Source organism: Haliotis cracherodii, unplaced genomic scaffold (assembly GCF_022045235.1).
Source record: "Haliotis cracherodii isolate W230 unplaced genomic scaffold, xgHalCrac1.p SCAF_15, whole genome shotgun sequence".
Taxonomy (NCBI): Eukaryota; Metazoa; Mollusca; class Gastropoda; order Lepetellida; family Haliotidae; genus Haliotis; species Haliotis cracherodii.
The window spans coordinates 21,154,488-21,174,936 of record NW_027266270.1 but is presented as its reverse complement, the minus strand read 5'-3'; the positions used below and the strand labels follow the sequence as shown (position 1 = coordinate 21,174,936).

At 38.5% G+C, this 20,449-nt stretch overlaps 1 pseudogene; it reads left to right on the top strand.

Annotated features, from left to right (window-relative positions):
* Nucleotides 1–533: 533 nt before the first annotated feature.
* The window catches only part of LOC139462368 (serine-rich adhesin for platelets-like), a 120,571-nt pseudogene continuing 100,655 nt past the window's right edge, over nt 534–20,449 (top strand).

Here is a 20,449-nt window from a genome sequence, read left to right as displayed (position 1 = left end):
TTTGGGTGTACCAGACACATGTGCACTCGTCTATGACTTGGTGATTCAAATGATTCAAAGGGCTAATGGAGATACTGATCCGCTGGGAATCATTGCTGGTACTATTATCAGTGGACATCTTGCGTGTCTTAGTCTCATATCTCCCTATGATAGGTCTCCCTCGAATTTGTCACTGTTGCCCTTGGTGGTACTGCGTGTTGTCCACGTTGGTTCGCCGTCATCTGATCGACGTATGCATGTGATCTGCTCAAACAATTGTTTTGTAAACATCCAGGTTCTTCACATTTATGATTCGTAAACACTATTGAACATGTCGCTTCATGATTAATGTTGTTGAATTTAGTTTTAAGATCGAACGCGGGATTAACACAAACACATTCCTCTATCAATTGATATCAGTAAATAGTTTGAGGTTAGAGCTATGACTGTTCCATTCCATGTCCAAATGTTTAATGCTAAAAGTTGTCGAGATCATGTTATTGTTATGTTCAGGCCATGTGACACAACATTGCGGTGCTATGGAAGTACCAGTCATGTTTAAATTTGGCGTGATCGTGCTTCTTCTGGGTAAGTTGTTTATTTGCTTTTGTATCTAACATTTACGTGAGTTACTTAACATGTTATCAATTTGAGTTATGAATAATATAAGTGACAGTATTCAGACAAATTTTAGTGTCACCAGCAATCATAGGCAGTTTAATGACGAGCTGTGTTCGATCTTGTACAATCGATGTTCAATTTTTAACAAAAATATTTCCAATATGTTTTCTTTTCATACTTGAATTATAAATCGTGGCAAGCCGTGAAATTGATGTATACTTTATTACTATCGTGAATACTAGAAATCCAGTCTGATTCATAGATGTTTGGAGACGTTATATATTTGAGGAAAATGTAACTTATACACTACAAATAGTCTGTATGTTGGAAAGTCAGTTGTTATATATACTGCCACCTTTAAACATTTTCAACAATGAACACTGATAGAAAATGTACCTCAACTGTTATAATATGCCTTCAATGCATGTCACAAATTGTGATTTAAACAGGGAAAGTTGACCCCACACATTGTTGTTGTATTGGTAACCACCACAAAGCAACAGTTTGAGTCACGGACAACGTGTTACCATGCTCATTTTCAGTAATCTCCAAACTGTCTTTATGTAAACTGAAAAACAATATACAATTAACACAAATCCAACATGATCAAAAGGCACCAGTTTACCCCAAGGCTGACCTGTACAACAAGTTTCATTCTAGAAGTATTCAACATCTTTTTAGTTCCGCTCCGGAAACGAGCACTATTTGTCGTCATGAAAAAACAAATAAAAGTAAACAAAGTATCCCCACAGCGTGGATCACTTTTTGTAGTAGATATTACTTGTACATGTAGGAGAAGAGTTTAACATAAGGACACAGACTTTTTAAATGAACAAAATCTATTCATAAATAACGATCGAGAATTGTACTATTTTCAGCAAACATCTGTTAAAGTATAGCTCCTGTTGGCTGTTCTGTGTATGCCGATTCGAGTTCATTCGTAGGAATTGTTTATTAACCATATTTTAAACAGTTGTTAGACATCCTTTCACGACTAATTTATCTGATGTGTTTCCTTCAGGTTATAGCCCTAAAGCGTTTGCAACCGACTGCACTTCATGTAAAGGTACGTATGAGACTGCAAGAGATACTTCCGGCGCCACAGCTACACAGAAATGCAGGTAAGTCGTCAATATCTAATTGATGTCGTAAACTGTCGTTCCTCTACATCACGTTTGGCTGTCTGGGTTGTGAGTAGGTAATTTACTCCAATGCACCTTATAAATTACTCTAATGTTTCTCGGATACGTTTGATAAGCAACTTATTTTTTAAACACAACATCATAATTTACAAACTTTCATTTTCTATCTTTAAAAAGAAGATATTTTATGGTAGTTCAACGACGTTATTAATGATCACATCTTTCAGTTGAGTATTGCTGACCAGGGTATCACGGCGTTTTGCGGGGGATGTTGAAACGGTCCGTTGCGTCCGTCAGGAATCGTTACCGGAGCATAACTTATAATCCGTTCAAGACTGTGTTGCCCTGAACTGGCTGATTTGGCTATTCACGATTTGCTTTTGTTACATTTAGCCGCTTAAGGGCAACAGGTTGGAAACCGGGTCAAATGAGAGTGTGGATCGTTTCCTAAGGGCTCAGTCACACATTCAGGATTATTATTGCCGTCCTCGATAGTGTCATTCCCGATAACAATTTGTCAAAATCTGATCAGGATCCAGTGATTCGTGGCGGGAAATTCACAATCAGATATTGTTCAGGAAGCGTCCAGATTCAGCCGAATTCGTCCGGACTGTCTCGTTCGCAGTCCGAAACTGATACGATTTGTATCTTCCGCATGGTAAAAAACGACCGAATCTGCCCCGACAGCGTCCCGATTCTCCCGAATGCGATCCGACACAGATCAGACAGTGACCGGACAGTGAACCGACAGAGACGATTCGCATTCGGCAAGATCTGGACGCAAAGATCTGGACGCAATCTGGACTCAATCGACAAGAAACGACAATGAACAATTAATGCCCGTTCATCACGATAGCGTCCCGATCCACATACCACCGTCCAGACAACACGGGACATTGTTACAATTTTTATCCGATACAGCAGAATCTGTCACGATACAGTCACGACTGTAATCCGAGTTTCCCGACCTCTCTGGACCTTTCCCGATCCGTAAGACTCTGTTACGCACGTATTCTACTTCGTTCAGACAATGATAGGACACACCAGATCATTGAGGATAGTAGTCGGACTTTTTCACTTTTCGTGTCGTAGCGCTGTCTGATCTCAAACGGGAGCCATAATCGGCACTGTGTAAACCTGGCCTTAGCTCACAACTCATAAATTGTTCAACATGTCGTCGTGAAATGTTGTGTACACATCACGAATTTTTTAAGCTCTACTTTTTCCGCTGAAAGGGTACAGGCACGTTCCAGTGATATTCGTACGATTCAAAAATAGTTATAAAATAAGCTTTAAAAAGTCCCTATATCATTGAAAATCTCTTTTGCGTAACGTGTAGACGCCACTTCATGACCATACCTTGTGTGGAATTGACTTGTGCAGTCCTCGAATGAACTCAAACTCAATTTCATGCCAGATGGTGTTTATCACCTCGAACAACTTATCAACGCTGCTTATGTCATTGACGGTGTCCTGCATGTGTGTATCCGATTGTTTTCCCTTTCACAGTGCACTCGCGGAATATCTGACCTGCCTGGAGACGTCTGCGAAGACTGACACCGGGTGTCCGCTAACAACTGCTGATGCCGCTGCCATTGAGAGTGATTATGGCACCTCTTCTTGTAGTACGGGTATGTTGACATACTGTGATAGAATACAAACACATGCGTGTATTAAGTAGAATTGATATGTCTAAAGTTTTAGTATCGCCATGAGAGGTGGCGGAAGTAGGGAGGCGATATCGGAGGGTTGAGATATTGATATTGCCGAGATAATTAAGTTGTCAACTCATCTCGAGGGGTATATGGTGTGCATGTGATGAACCCTGTGTGAACCTATGTAACCCAAGCTGTCATGTCTCAGCGGCCTACATGAAGTGTGTAGCCTGCTCACAGATGGAACATAACTGCCCACTCCTTAACCAATCGGAAGCCAGTATTTAATGTAACATAATGATTTGTGTTTATTACTGTGTGTATTTTGTTGTACAGAGGGAGTATTTACAGCAACCTGCAAATGTCAGAAAGAGTTCTGGAAGACGGACCAAAGTGCAAATGCTGCAGCTATTTGCAGGTAATCAATTCAAATGTCTAATAATTAAAAACGGCAAAACCTATTCAATAATCGTTAGAATTATCCACTCAAAGCAGAATCCATTGTACGGTTCTGACTATATCATACGGATAAGTGTACTAATCAATATCAGATAGTGATGATGCAAGGTGTTCGCCAATAGGTGAGCGTACACTGTCCCATCGCTGTCACCCCTCCCATCCCATGTTCCATGGACAGTTTGGGGTAATTAATTCGTGACATGTTTTTAAATGAACATTCTTCATAGTATATTTAATATACATCTAGTTACAGAGGCAACTAAACGAAATGTAAATAATAGGTCCACCAGTATAATGCTTTCCAAACTAAGAAACATTGACAAAATATTGTTCCATTTATTATCTCATCAAATATAGTTGGTGTCACGTTAACATTGCTTTCCTTACAGTGCCGCCAAGGCTTACATACTGTGCTTGAAGGGGGAGACAACTGTCGCCTGTGATACGTCCACTACTACAGCAGCTCTGGCTACTGGTGTAGAGACCCGAATGACAGGTCTTGGAACAACAGACTGCGGTATGTTAGAAACGAGCTAAATTTTTTGCTTGAGCCTGTAAATAGATGTTACATCAGAGATCTTATGGAAATGGGAGACATATTTGTATGTAGATATAAATGTATTACGCGCAATAAAACCAACTATCGGTTACACCTACTTTGGGTGTCAGTCCAGATTTGAAGTGGTCATTTTACGACGATGTCGTATTGGCCACATACACATGATATGTATTTAAAGGTGAGGATCCCTAGTTTGTATCTCTTGTGCTGGGAGAACCCCCAAAGGATCAGTATATAATATTTGTTCCCATTTAATGATTGTTGTTTCAAAAGAAATAGAGCTGATTAATACATTTTATAAATTGGAAGACAGATTTTGGCAGAGGTTGTTAGTTGTTCAAGAGATGTTTTATTTTGTTTTATTATGTATGGTAATATCCTTTTTTTTGTTAAATGCTAGTTTTGCAAATAAGTCTGTGATAGTCTAGATGTTTTGATGTCCTTCGTTGGCAGGTTTTACTATTGTATATATATACATATATGTATTGATGTAAGCGCGATAACTCTCATTCTGGAAGCTCTGGTGTTGTTATGATAGCGCGTGAATTGTATCGGTAAAGTTGTCAGTTGTAAGTATGGAACGTTACCTTGATTGTGTTGTGTATGGTCATAGTGTATTTGGAATGATTGAGTGTGTGTGTGTTGAGATGATCGTTTGTCAGTTGTATAATGAAATTCTAACGAACACTAACGTTTGACCTGAAGCAGCGAGTTCTGTTGTCTATCAGTATATATCATTAATGTATAATTTTTCTAGTCACAATATCGCTGAATTACTATTCATGTGACTTTAATTTTTAACTTGATTAACTCACACTAAGGTTGCTTACATCTTTTGCCATGTAGTCGCACGAAACCAAGGAGTCACATTGCCGAACACTAAAACATACTTATTTGTGATTACGTTATGTGACGCTCCAAACCAGTTCTTGTAATTTGAATGCAAGTAATCCATACATAAATAATCCTACACATGGATTTTACGCTTTATGGTTTTGGAAAAATATCATGTTTCATAGTTCGAAGTAACATTGTATTATTTACTCATTGAGACACAAACAATGCCACTAAAGTAATGTAGGAAACTGCTGTAAGACCCGTTAGACCAAGCAAATGTCAAACTATATCATAGTTTAGTACTGTTTGGATAACTGGTCGTATGCATTGTATTGACAACAATACACATCACCGGTGATATCTGATCATTCAGTTTTATCTTAGGAATATATGAGCCGTGCCTTCCATTTACCATACAGTATACTACAAATTTTGAGGACCGTGAAGAGCCGGAAAAGAATAGCTCTACAGCAAAAGGCGACTATGCTTGTCGTAAGAGGCGACTTACGGGATCGGGTGGTCATGCTCGCTGACTTGGTTGATGCGTGTCATCGTATCCCAATTGCGTGAATCGATGTTCATGATATCAATCACCGGATTGTCTGGTCCAGACTCGATTATTTACAGACCGCCGTCATATAACTGGAATATTGCTGAGTTTGGTGTTAACCAACAAACCAACTACAAGTTTTAAACATAAATTATTGACATTGTATGGACGGGAATTCTGTATTACTTACTGCATTACGTTTACATGAAGAATGTGCACTATGTTATAGGACCACGTCATCGTTAAAACATTAATATTATTTTATGTTTAGCTATCGCCGACACATGTCAGTGTCAGATCAATACTGCTAAAGCGACTATTACTACAGAAGCCAACAAATGCACGTGAGTTCAGCAGTTTGAGCTTTAATAAGAGTTTTCTTATTAATCAACGTAATAACATAAATGGGCATATGCATCATTTACACAGCTAATAAGAAATATAATTATACAAGTGGGACATACACAATATACTAATATCATAATGAATGTACCCTTTTACCCGGTATGTGTTTTACATGTAAAAGACAATCAGATTATGAGCTTTTCTATTTGCTAGTGGGTGCAGGAGAAATGCTGTAGACGATATTTTTTCTTTCAACCTTCATTGAGTGACATTGCAGAAATTATTGTAGTGATTATTATTATAATGCCTTATGTTTTTTGTCTGTTGTGTCGTTGCATGGTATAAAAATTAGTTTTGTCTTTACATCCAAAAGTTTCTTTGGCATGTGCCATCAAACAATTTTCTTGTATGATATGTTGTCCTAACCCGTCGCAATTCACTATGCATAGATGTGCGTCAGAGTCCTTCAGTCCTTTCAGATTCGAATATGACTCTTGGTTAATCAGCACTAAACTAGGTCTCTTGGGTCACACCGCAGAGGTGTTCCCTGAACGTCAAGTTTTTATAACTATGTACTCGAAGTCCAAGTGAGTTCATGTCGTTATTTCATTGTATTTCGTCATGTCGTTTTAAACATATGCACCCACCACAAACACTTGATGGATAGCGCCTATGGTGAAACATGGCATTTATCTCCAAAATTCATTTACATCCTGCAAATACGTATCTTAATACTTTGATTGCACTTCTTTTTCGACCTACTCAAACTTTATGGAGTTTATCCCAAAGATGTACTCAATGTCCAGAGCATTTGTGTTTTATTGTTTTTTACATTGATTGGAAATGAAGTGTACACGATTGTGTTTAGTGCTTATAACAGTGCGCTGAGCTGCCTGAGAGTGGCGAAATCATAGACATAGCATGGCACCAACAAAGGTAGTCTGGCCACGGCTCTATTTATGAAATGACGGAGGAAAAGATTTTTTCGGAATAACTAACAGACTGGACAGTAAACAAAATTGTACGAACTACGGACCGAAAGCAATAGGACAGGAAGTACTGGACTCAAGAGGATGTACACATCTCTAGACAAACCATACAAGCATTAATGACTAGTCCACCAAACGGGAACTGCCGGGTGTCAGTATGCAAAATGGCCCGCGATGGTTAGCAGCATCGTGAGCCAACCCATATTGCAATACCACGCCTGCAAGTACTTTACCGACTGAAAAGCAAAGATCGACCCATCGACCAGCAGACCTGTTTTGACAGTAGGATGTAACTGTGCAAAATGGAAAGTTCTAACGACCAAACATCCAACCTGAAAAATAAACTTCAGAGAACAGTATATACCATAATGAGTAAGTAAATTCTGTACAAAATAAATATGGATTACTTATCGAGGGAGGGAAAAATCTTAGGCTAAAAAATTATGCTTCCACATGGCCAAGAAAATCAAGAAAATTCCCGCCAACCTGACGTAAGCCTCTTTCCCTCAAAAGCTAGCAAAACACGGCTATCGTTTTACCACGTAACACATCAAGAGTTGTACCCCTTCGAACATATGCTATGTTAAATGCCAATCTATATCAATATGCATCAAATGGATAACTCATCCACGCAAGCACTGAAATAAACAATTTGATCCTCAGATGATAAAACGTATTGCCATTATCATTAAGACGAAATGACAATTTGGTACGCCCATTTTGGGTACAACGTGACATATACACACAACGTAAACGACAAAGAAGAGTAGTAAAATAAATGAGACCAAAACATTCTAACAATCAAAAGAAATCTCTACTCTTCTGCAATGTACGGTCCCGAAACAATATTGTTGCAGAGTTCCATTTATCAAATACATTACTCACTTGTTGACTGTGCAAGGTGCTGCCACAAAAACGACTAATGCAGAAAAATGGCCGTAAGTGGAATATAGTTTAGATATGTGTATACTTATGAGAAATACGGGTTAACATATTTCCCGTAAACTCAACATGTGGTAAACAGCAGTTAAATGGATCCGGTGGTCAGACCCGTTGAAGTGTTTGATTACGTGCCATCGAGCCCGACACCATGGGTCATTCATGGTATCACCAACTGTTTATTTCATTTTGGCCCAGACGATTGGCGATTGTTTACAGGCCGGAGTTAAACAAACAACCTATCAAGCGAACTCAATACATTGAAATACCTCTTCCCGCATATATTCCGCTGCATGATAAAGACACAGATCATACTTACAACTACTGGCTTACAGTTCTGGAAATCGGGTTTAGCCTTCTGATTAACAAGTATCAGTTTACGTACTCATTTGATCGTTTCTACGTATTTATTATAGCGCTTATAAAACTGAGCTGAGTTGTCTGAGAACTGCTCAATCAACCGGCTGTGACGGCACCACGACCAAGAGCGCTATTGCAACGACTTCTGAAACAGCAAGAGCAGCACTGTCACCAAGCAATTGTCCAGGTAGGAACTTTGCATTAAGTAATACAGTCCCTTGTGGTTCGTTATAACCATGTTGTACTAAAGATGGTTGTGTATGATCATGTCCCATTTGTCATTTCACAACACTTAAGTTCTTGAAGTTCATTTATATAACAGGAAAACTATGTACATGTCGAAGTACCACTGTAGTAAAAGGTTTGTAGAAAAATCTTTAAGAAAATATTGGACCTTGCTGTAAAACGTTGTGTTTATTGTCACACCAATACAAAACACGCCATCATATATTCGAAGTACATGCACGTGTCTCTTCGATTCTTCGAACAATGGTTCAGCCTTTTCACAGTATCTCAGTTTAATGTTGGAGAAAATCCATTATTGTTGTATGTTTCTGGCGAAATCCTTTAATCATGTTTATACCTTTGAGCATCTCCTCGGCGACCTTAGTGCGATTGTTTTGAACATGTTCAAAAATTGACTGCGACCATGGCGCCTATGGCGATGTCTGAAGCTCCTTTGTACCACATTGGAACGACCTAGGCAACCATTCGCCTCCTTTGAGCCTCCAACGACGACCTGGCAAATTTTATGGTCAGACACGGGAGACACAAAGGTCGTCATCCTGTGTAAAGGTCCCATAAGGGAGGAAACTCCTAAACCCAAGAACAACTTTTGAATATCTGAGAGTTTTACTAATAAGTAGACTCAACTAACAGAGAGCATTGGTACCCTGTGGTTCGGTGGTATTAATTGTTTCTGTATTGTAACACAGGAGTTTTAAGGTGCGTTTTTACCTATGAAACCCGTAATGAATCCGGGTTAGAATAGGTCTTCAGCAATTCATGCTTGCCGTAAAAGGCGACTCGCGGTATCTGGTGGTCAGGCCCTATGACTTGGTTGATGCATGTCGTCGTATCCCAATTCCATGCATCGATGCTGATGATGGCAATCACTAGATTGTCTGTTCCAGACTCAATTATATACAGACCGCCGTCAAAAAGCTGGAAACTTGCCGAATGCGGCGTTAAACAACAAACAACAACATTTAACCGATGTTGTGTAAACTGGCCAGGAAGTATCAATGACACAGATGATGGACCACTTCGGTGAAAAGCAGAGGGTATTATTCTGAACAAAACTAATCAACAGCGAACTGTTACTGGTAGAACTGTTATCGGGAGATATATGGCTTGGCTTGTTTCCATGTCTATATGCACCAAGGTTAGAACTTGAAATGTAGTTCTATATTGTTGATATATTTGCAGCCCTAACTTCAACGTGCCAGTGTGAGGTCGACGCTGCAAAGGGAGCCGCTGCCACTAGCGCCACATATTGCACGTGAGTGAATTATCATCAATACGTAACATTATCTCATAGCACATCAATGGACAAGTGAAATGGGAACTGGAATTTACCCCTTATCGTTCAAGATGTACTCTTATGACTTTGCAAATAGACAAATTTAGACCACCACATGATTGGGCCGGTGCCACGTTTACGTTTTCCTCATTCACTCTGACATGTCCACACCTAAACATTTGAATTAGTGAATACTTTAGGGAAGAAAATATGATCGTTTCCAACGTATTTATATTATTTCTTTTCCAACAGTGTACTGACTACACTGAAGACTTGCCTCTCTGCCATCACCCCCACTACCGAGGCAGGGTGTGCCAGCACCACCCAGGCAGCTCTTCTGACTGACACTAACACCAAAACAACCAGCGCCATGTGTAAGTAATGTAGTCCCTCAGGCCACTGAAATGGAGGAGTGTGAACATCACTACTGTAACCCTACACTAGGTTCGCATTATATCCTCGTTCAGCCATCATGCTCGTACGGCATTTCATATGTTGAAACAAACCAAATCACTAATATAACTTCTGTAGAAATATGAGACTTATACATATAATATACATGATATTCCCAGAGCAAGTTTATGCTTACATAACGTACAAAGTCATTTTAAATATTAAATTAAGGATGCTGAGCTCCGGCTTATATTATGTATTATATTTATATCATGACCTATTGTTTTTCCGTTACAGGTGGGAGTGTTGCGGATCGCGTGACGTTTGCGGTGACGTCACTGGTCGTTTCAGTTCTTGTAAACATGTTCCTGTACATGTAGTGGCCCTCAATGTTGACACTTCCAAACTCCTGTCCTTTCATTTATACATAGATGTTTTGTGACATTTTGTAAAATGCTGGTTGATGCAATCTGTATTTATTTGCTATTTCATTTCAATATTCCATCACCAGCTTCAATTTGTATTACTAATATGTGTTTTCCTATATTCGTTTCCAATTGTCTGTGAAAACGGGTTGACTGATTTGAGTATCGACATCAAAAAAATTTAATGAAGCTTTCCGAAAAAATAGGAAATGTTTGTGTGACCGCTATGTATGACGTGGGCCATACATAACTCATGTAACCACTGACGAACAAAATGGGGTCATTAAATCCTTTGATATGTCCGAAAGGGCATCTTTGGTTCCGGTTTTGATAACTCTACGGCTTATATGCTGTTGTTCAATCGTGTTAATCTGTAGGATACTCACATGACTCAATCCACGTGTTCCGTACCCGAATGACGTGTTGAGTTAATCCTTGTTGGTTGTTCCACCGAAATAAACGGTACTGTTCACCAAGTCTACTTGTATGTTTGTTTTTCAAGACCTACAATTGTTGTCACATACTTTTGGTGGCACTAGTAAGCCAGTCACCCGCGCCGAGGAAACATTTCAGGAAACATTGCATCAGAATCATTATCATTATCTTGTTAATGTCTATGATTCTAATGGCGTCATCCATTTGTGTTTGGCTCTTGGATTTTCATCTAAAGTAACAGTGTCATTACTTTCCATATTAAAACACTCGTTGGAAAACCCTTTATATAAAGGATATTAAAAATGGGCAATTAATTACAGTAACATGTACCTACAAACTGTAAATGAAAAAACAGATATACGCACGTATACATGTGCTTGAGGGATATACATATACATGTACATGTACAGTTGCAAAGCAAATTTGCGTACTTTAGCTAAGGTAACTTGTTCACAAGTCATAAAAAATATAAACTATACCTCTGCTTTAGGTTTAGATGATGATTTGGTTTAGAATGATAAAATAACAAAAATAAGATATCGAACACGCCTCTAAAGACACTAAATTTAACATCACTTGCAAACTTGAAAGAGTAATATTCAACTTGGATGACAAGACTATCAGTATTACACGCTAGCCGTGTTCAAAGTGTTCTCAAATATGTGTCGAGTCACATGATGGTTAGTTGGTTTGTTTGTTGTTTAACCCCGCATAGTCGCCTTTTACGGCAAGTATGGGTTGCTGAAGACCTATTCAAACCCGGATCATCACGGGACCGAGTCAAATGTGCACGAACTGAAGGGATGAACTGAATAATGGCAGTGACGTCACTGCTAACTCAAGATCAGTTTATGGCGTCTCATTACGATTCTTGAAAGTCTTTTTTTACACAGCGTTTACACAACGATAATAGCAACTTAATTTAGTGGAAACAATCACGTTTGTCGACTTTGAGACACGATGAACCATGTAATCATTCCATACTCGTGTCAGTCATCTCTACATGTTGCATACGAAAGCGTAAATATAAAACAACAAAAAATAAATGAATGGCGTAAAATGAAAATGATATGAATAGAATATTGATATTGAAGACGCCAGGTTTTCGCAAAATGGATAAGCATGACCCGTCCGACCGAAAGCACCCGCAATTCCCACAATTGTCATCCAAAAGTAAGTGTTTGTCACACAAATGAGACAATGCTGTGACAAGTGCAGAGATAAGAGAAAGTAAAGAAAAACGTTCATGAAATATGTTCGTTTTGCAACACAGTGGGAACAGTTTTATTGTCTCGGCCCAAACACCCATTAATAAAAGACTCCGCAGAATTGACAAGTACTGCTGGCCTTATCATAAAACTTGTGGTCAAACAGCAAAAATATTAAACATAAGTTTGGTTCAATGCACGATCTCCCTCAACATTACATCAAAGTATTTATCACAACGATGGCAGGGCTTGTAAAAGGGACCATTTCGCAGCGTTACTTTCATACGTGTATCTTTCACCGTTAGTTTTGAATCGAGAATAAAACCAGGATACACAAGAAGGGCTACTATCAAACAATCTAGTCGCTTGGCATGTGAGCCCACTATTATTCTGAAGAGAAACATAATAATACCATGTAATCGCTCTGATCTGTAGTGCACTACAATATTCCATGTTATCATGAGACGTCTCAGAAAGCGTATCACCTGTTCAGCAAGAGCAACTTAGAACTGATAATCTTAGATAATTTGACACGTATTGTCTTCGCTGCAATTGTGCATATTCTTTCGTGCATGGTGTAATGAATACTGTCAGTTTTCCAAGAACACAATACTGTTTGTATGGTTTAGGGATTATGTGACAGTGCCTCATTTGAAATGGCTTTATGTCGGATGGTCTCCTTTGCATGTTGTGTTTGCTATGTTTCACTACATATGCTTTGATCACAATACATGATACCACCAATGCTCGAGCTCACTCTCACATGTGCTTAATAAACCTGTAAATACAAACGACAAACGCATTTGCTTTATCAGTACAAACACACGCAACACAATTCAAGCGTTCAGATGAAAAAGTCAAAATAGGGAATTACATAATGGAACAATGAATTCGAAACTAATGAAGCACACACCAATCACAAAATTGGCATTAAAAATGTAAGTGTGTGTTTGTTGCGTAACGCCGCACCCTGCAATTATCCTGCCGAATGACGGGGGCCTGACAATCCAGCGGTTGATATCAGGAGCATCGATCAACGCAATTGGGATCGATGGCATGCATCAACCAAGTCAGCAAACCTGACCACCCGATCCCGTTAGGCGCCTTTGACGACAAGCAGAGTCACCTTTTACGGCAAGCATGGGTTGCTGAAGACCTATTCTATCCCGGAATCCACTGTGCAAGTATAATGAGAAGTAGGGATGTGCGGTTTTATCTGTATACCGGTATATTGCAATACAAATTCATCACGATACGTATCGCGATACGTTTTTGGCGTATCGGTTTTTCCCTCATTATTCAAACACAACCAATTTTACAATCGGAAATCATCGGGAACGAACGTTGCTGACAACTTGGAACTAGAGTTACTTCCCCTGATCGTTCATCCAACATGGCGGACGCCTTTGACATCGTGCCTAACAATAAGGGAAAATCCAAAATATGAGGACATTTTGGGTTGAAGAAACTGGCAGTGGTTAAACATTTGAAATTTGACCAGTTGTATCTTTTGACATTGAGTGTTATTTTTGTCACAATGTTTGATGAGAGACAATGACTGACATTTAATGAATTTGTCATGATGTATAATTCTTATCAAATTTATGTCAATGCTAATGTTAATGTTTCATTGTTTTTCGAACTGTTTCATAGAGTTAACATTATTCAAATGTGATTGAAAAAAGGTTGGAGACTGTGACTGACATGTATATGCCATGATGTATAGTCTTACCTTATCAAATCAAAACAAATACTTCATACTCTTTATTTGATTGTAGATAAAAATAATAGTAAAAATTATTAACATTGGTTCATAATTTTGACAAAATTGTTAACAGTGCAGCTTTCATGTTAATATTTGTCAAAGGGATATAAAAAAAAGTTTTTCTCTTGGTAGAATTTTTTTCCCAATATATTGCAATAAGATTGCAATATGTTTTTGAAATATTGCAATATATCGCAATACACTTTTTGGTCCAATTCCCAACCCTAAATTGAGGAGGCAATCAGTTGTCTATCTTTCTTTGTGCACTTGACCTGTGAAGATCCGGGGTAGAATAGGTCTTCAGCAACCCATGCTTGCCGTAAAAGGGGACTATGCTTGTTGTAAGAGGCGACTAACGGGATCGGGTGGTCAGGTTCGCTGACTTGGCTGATGCATGTCATCGATCCCAATTGCGTGGATCGATGGTCAAACAACCAATCAACCCAGTGCAATTAAACCGTACTTGACCTGTTTAGAGGGGTCTGGGAAGGCTTACACCTGGTGCCCTCCAGCTACTGCATAGGAAAGGATTTTTCCTGAGATACTTGTAGTGGAAGTATGTTGACATATGTATCCCTTAGGATAATTGTCCAACTTAGATACCGTTTTTATTACAATGGGTGTATTCGAAACGTATATGACGATGTTAGATACGCTTTGCAAATTAACATTGTAATAAAAACGGTAAATACGGGGTCTCCATTGGTAAGTTGTAATTAATTAAACTTTGCGCATTATGTAATTTCAACGTTGACAAAAAGACGTATAGTTGGCGTAAAGGTGGCGCATGAATACAATATTATTAGCTGATGATACGACCACTTTTCTCTCAAGGTGCAACTTGGCCAAAAAGGGCAAAAATATGTGCTGCTGCAGATAAGATGTCGAGTCTAACAAACATCACAGTTATAAACTCCTGTATTGAACGGGAAATCTAGCTTCAAACTCGGTTCAGTGTATGCGAGACTTCATGTTAAACTGCGGCATGGTATATCAGTGTGCTAGCACAATAAATCGGCATCAGTCTGGACTAGTACAAGCAGCCACACACACACATACATGTGCATGCACGTCGCTATAAAAGTGCAATAATCTTGGATGCGAAGTTAAACCCCATTTCACCTCATTCTTAAATGAACGCCAAATGATCACTGTTTCTATTCTCTGGCGTTGACGTAGTCCACCATATCGTTTTGAAATAATGATCGATAAAATATCTTATCTTATCTTATCTTATCTTATCTTATCTTATCTTATCTTATCTTATCTTATCTTATCTTATCTTATCTTATCTTATCTTATCTTATCTTATCTTATCTTATCTTATCTTATCTTATCTTATCAAAAACACACCTCAGCCCCAGCCTACACCCCTTAACCTGAATATTTAATGGTGGGTCACTTATGGAAAACGTTTGAAGTGGGATCCTATTGCATTCTGTATTGGAAGGCATTACAGGTTTGAATACATAACTAACTTCAAAACATATATTCTTTATAATAGTTGTCATTTTAGCTTTATCATTAGCTAAATAACATAAAAAACTATGTATGATATTAATATATGTTGTAAGTCCATTTATTGTATCCTACATATAAATTCTTGCGAAATGAAGCTTACTGCGTCCACATACATAATGTCACTTGAAGAGAAACACTGTATTAATCTGTGTGCTAAATACACAACACTTCGTGTGCAGCAGTATTGATAACATTGCAGTTTGGGCGAAACCGCATTATCAGTGGTTCATATTAGGAAAGGGAGGTCATTCTAATTTCAAACGGGAGCTATCTCCGTTGTTTTCGTATTTGCGAGAAATGGCGTCAGTCACGCTGTACGTTGTTGGTCCAGCTATTAAATGCCTTATCCCTAAGGTAAACGTATTTTTAATTAAATGTTTGAATGCATTATATATTTATGTTTCCATCCGTACATATTCTTAGATTGGTTTAGTGCTGATAACCATTTTCTAAAATGTGGGTCCACATTTTTCCCGTCATATATGGTGATCGAAACAAGTTGGCCCACATTTGTATATCGTCTAGTGGGTATACGTTCTTCCGTCATAGTGATTGCAACAGGAGGGACCACATTTATAAATCACTAAGCTTCATTAGCTTGGCTTACTTATAACCATTTTCTAAAATGTGGGCTCACATTTTCCCCGTCTTATAGTAATCGAAACAGGTGGGCCCACATTTATAAATCGCTGGGCTTCATTGGGTTGACTAAGTCATTTAGTCTATTGGGCTCACATTTGTCATTACTTTGCATGGGTATATGACATGATATATATTATTCTCATTTTGTAATATTGATGGAAATATCTTTATAAATTATTTAGTGTGCCGTTAATTCCACAAAAGGCACACAAAGTCTTTGAAGTTTGAATACCGTCATCATAGCTGACCTCCCTAGTTTTTTCTAAAAATAGTTACAAAGCAAGAAACTTAGATCTTCTTCAAATTAAATTTACAGAGGCAACACCACTCATTCTACTTTTTCCTGTATAAGTTTTGGTGGCGATATAAGCTTGAAAATATGTCTACACTTGACTTCATCTCGGACATGATACAAGCCTCAAGCTTTTCCGAGAACTTGTTCCATAAAAGGAATAACTTATGAATATTAATGATCCCCAAGTTTGGCGATGTTCGTAGAAGTGAGTTCTGCTGTATCGTCATAGCATTTGTACATACATAAGTCATAATACTTATTTTAAATAGACAAAATAGCAGTTCGTAATGCGGGTTTGTTCACGTAGTACATATTCTCAACAAGAAGTGCGTTTAGTTTCGAATAGGCAAACGGAGTTAGCTCCCTTCTCGAACCACCGATTATGCGGTTTCGCCGCAGTTTGTATTACTTCAGCCCCATTCGTGATATCATCGTTATATCTTCCATTGTGCCGTCCAGACCTACATCGCGTGCTTGAAGGGGAAGACAGCCCTGGCCTTAGTCCTGCACCATGACCGTGGAATATATTTTTTTTATGAAAAAAACAAAATCTAGAAATGCATACAAAAGCAAGTCTAGCCAGTTCAAGCTAGCTCCATTCCTGAAATCAGCATAGGGAATTTGTAATTGTTTTTAGAGTCAAGAAGGATATTGTGTAATATAAGATTTCAGAGACTAAATGTTAGTCCACCCTGGCCTGTGATGGCACCTCTAGTGTAATAACCCTAGCAACCAGTGTAGAGACCAGGGTGGGAGACTGCTCCAGCTTGTGGTAAACTGTGGTTTATAAAATATCGACTATATTTTGTTGTAGTAAACTACCGACTTAGTGTTGCTTTCTCGAATTGTTGAGGCAAACTTAAGCACAGGGCAAAAACGGGAAAATACAACACAAATAGCATTTATTCACCTGATGAAAGAGTAAGCATATACGTAGTGTTCCTCTTTATAATGAAGTTGACATCCATTGATTCTCATCCTTAAATACTCTGTAGATGATTTGCTACAAAACTTTCCATTCCAATGCAGCTTTGTATAATTTTGTATGAAATGCTTTACATTTGCTGTTACAATATGTACTGATGATATCACTGACCTATATTATAAGCCATGACCACAGCCTGCCAGTGTAAGACTGATGCCGCTAATTCCGACATTTCCAGTGATGCCAAAAGGTCCATCTGAGTTATTAATTAAGCCTCGTGTACCCTTGTAATTCTGAAAATATATGTAAAGTATGTTATTCATTTAAACTCATCTTTAAGCTACTTTCTTGATCTTACACCTAGAAGAAAAGAACAATCAGGACTTACCTATATTTATGTCCTAATTATAATGAATAAATGTTTTATAAATCCTACAGCGAGGAGGTCTGACTTGCTGAAGTTGGTTCCAGTAACTGGTGAAATCTACTGTGATACATTTACGATACAATCTTTACCGAATATCATTCTTACAATTGAGTAATGAGTAATTAATTTTGTATATTCATATCTTGTCCTTCACAGTGCCTACAAGGCCCAATTCGCATGCCCTCACTTACCACTTGTCAATGTGTTAGCACTACCGCTGTCGCTGCTTCAGTAACATTTTGCAGTAAGTATGCAAAAGCAAATATTGATATAACTAATAATGTTTCATTCGAGAAGAGTTTTAGAAATATGCATCAATTCATGGTACATTATGCATGTAGAAATATTTTAAAACTTGCAACTCTCCTATTCCCTGTTTCACAGCTTTTGACAAGTGTGTCCCAGGGAGATGCATGTACATCTTGTGGACGGGCGTTGTGTGAACAAAGATTCAGCCACGTCACGGCGTGGCACTTTAATGTTGGAAGAAATCCAAGCGTGACTGTTCCTTGTGTAATGATTAATGGTTAAACTCTATTAAGAGAGCCGGTGGTACCTGTGGTCTGGTGTTATCAATAAATCTCTTTTATAACAGTGCCTTTTATTTTATCATGTCAATTTGTTTATGGTATGCGTGAACAGGAAGTATCATTTGAGACCATACATCAATTTGGTGTAGCCCCAGAATATCATTCTTAACCACCAAGCTTTCATAATCCACCTGAACAATATCACCGGGTCTAGTCATGGTCCATTGTCCGCTCTTCCTCAGTTATTAATTATCCGTCTTCCCTAACCTTTCGGCAAAGTCCGACAGTTATCGCTGTCCAGCGTCAACCTTTTCTTGTTAGAGAATTAGTGATCCCATGATACGTCAATGTTATTCTCTAGTAATTTAATGGCACAATTTCATCAGGTATTGATATCATGTGTTTTCTCATTAATGTTTGATACCTTATTTATGTGTTGAAAATGTTGTTTCACTAATTAGCGGGATCATCTGGTGCTTCTAGATATTTCTCATGTTCGTATGGTCATGTTGTATGGTCACTCAACCATATCTGGTTGTAAATCCTTTTTGTTTGTTTGTTTGTTGTTTAACGCCGCAATCAGCAATATTCCAGCTGTATAATGGCGGTCTGTAATTAATCGAAATATATATGTTATCTCAAAAATGTTTGCTACCTTAATCATGTGTTGAAAATGTGTTTTCACACAGTAGCGGGGTTATCTAGTACTTGTAGATATTTCTCATGTACGTCTGGTCATTTTTGCCACCTCAACCATATCTGGTTGATACCAATAGATAGCTTATGATCCGCCCTTTGATTAGATACATACATCTCCCGTATTGCTTAAGTGGTAAGTTTGAGGTTCGAGTCTTCCCTATGTTAAGAAACACTCTTTGCCAAGCTCTCCAGGTTATTGTATTCCCAAGGCTGACCTGGAAAGGTTGCCCTTTCCGACGCCAGCGCACACGTATAAAAACCGTTTCAAAATCATGTGTCTTCACCTCCAGGATTCGTTAGACCCGTTTTCGGATCATCTTGCTACTTGGGGTCATCCGAACACATATTTCGTTCATAAATGATTACGGGGCAGTGATAATCTAGTAAGTACTCTGGTTGTATTGAGTTAAACTTATTAGCTAGGATTTTTTTACCGTCTGTTTCTAGTAATCCGTGAATAAACAGGTAACTGAGCCGATGCTGCAGCTAAAGCAGCTCTTCACAAACTCTTATTTCTACTCCTTATCCCGTGCAGCAATTTCAAACCAAACATCAAAACTTAAAATCGGGAAAACTTATACTCGTGCAAAAAAGGTGGTACGCCCAGTTAGGAAGAAATAAACTTCAAGAATTTAGAGCAACCATCGACAAACCTACTTGGGTTGTCAGTCAAGACCTGATGAGGTCGTTTTACGGCGATGTCGTATTGGCCACAGACGGTTAAAACATCTGCAACAGTTGAGGATGAACCTCCTAAATGTATCCTTCTGATGATTATATTGCTGGACTGTGTGGACTTGGCAATTGCAAGGGATTCACTTTATCAACAATAAATCTATATTTTCCCTTGTGAGGGGGCATCTGATCATGAGCTACTTGATTGGTCATTATCATAAATTTTTAACATGTATGTGAATAAGTAATTGCTGGTTTGTAAATGTGGTGTGATGCTTTTATCGACAAAGATTATCGTAGGCTCTGCCGAGGAGGTTAAAGTACCGTTACCGGACTGTCCCCCTGTGTGACACGTAATTCTTATTATAATCGATGTAGCTATCATCAACCAGCGTCTTAAGCCAGCTCATTGCTGAGTATTTCGTAATATTGGCTTGTATAGTGCACAACCACCGGTGGTTAAAGTGATGACGTAAATCTTGCTATGGTATCGTACATGAAGCGGAGGTCCCCATGATCCCCAGCGAGGTGGCGTAGTTTTGGGTACTGGTA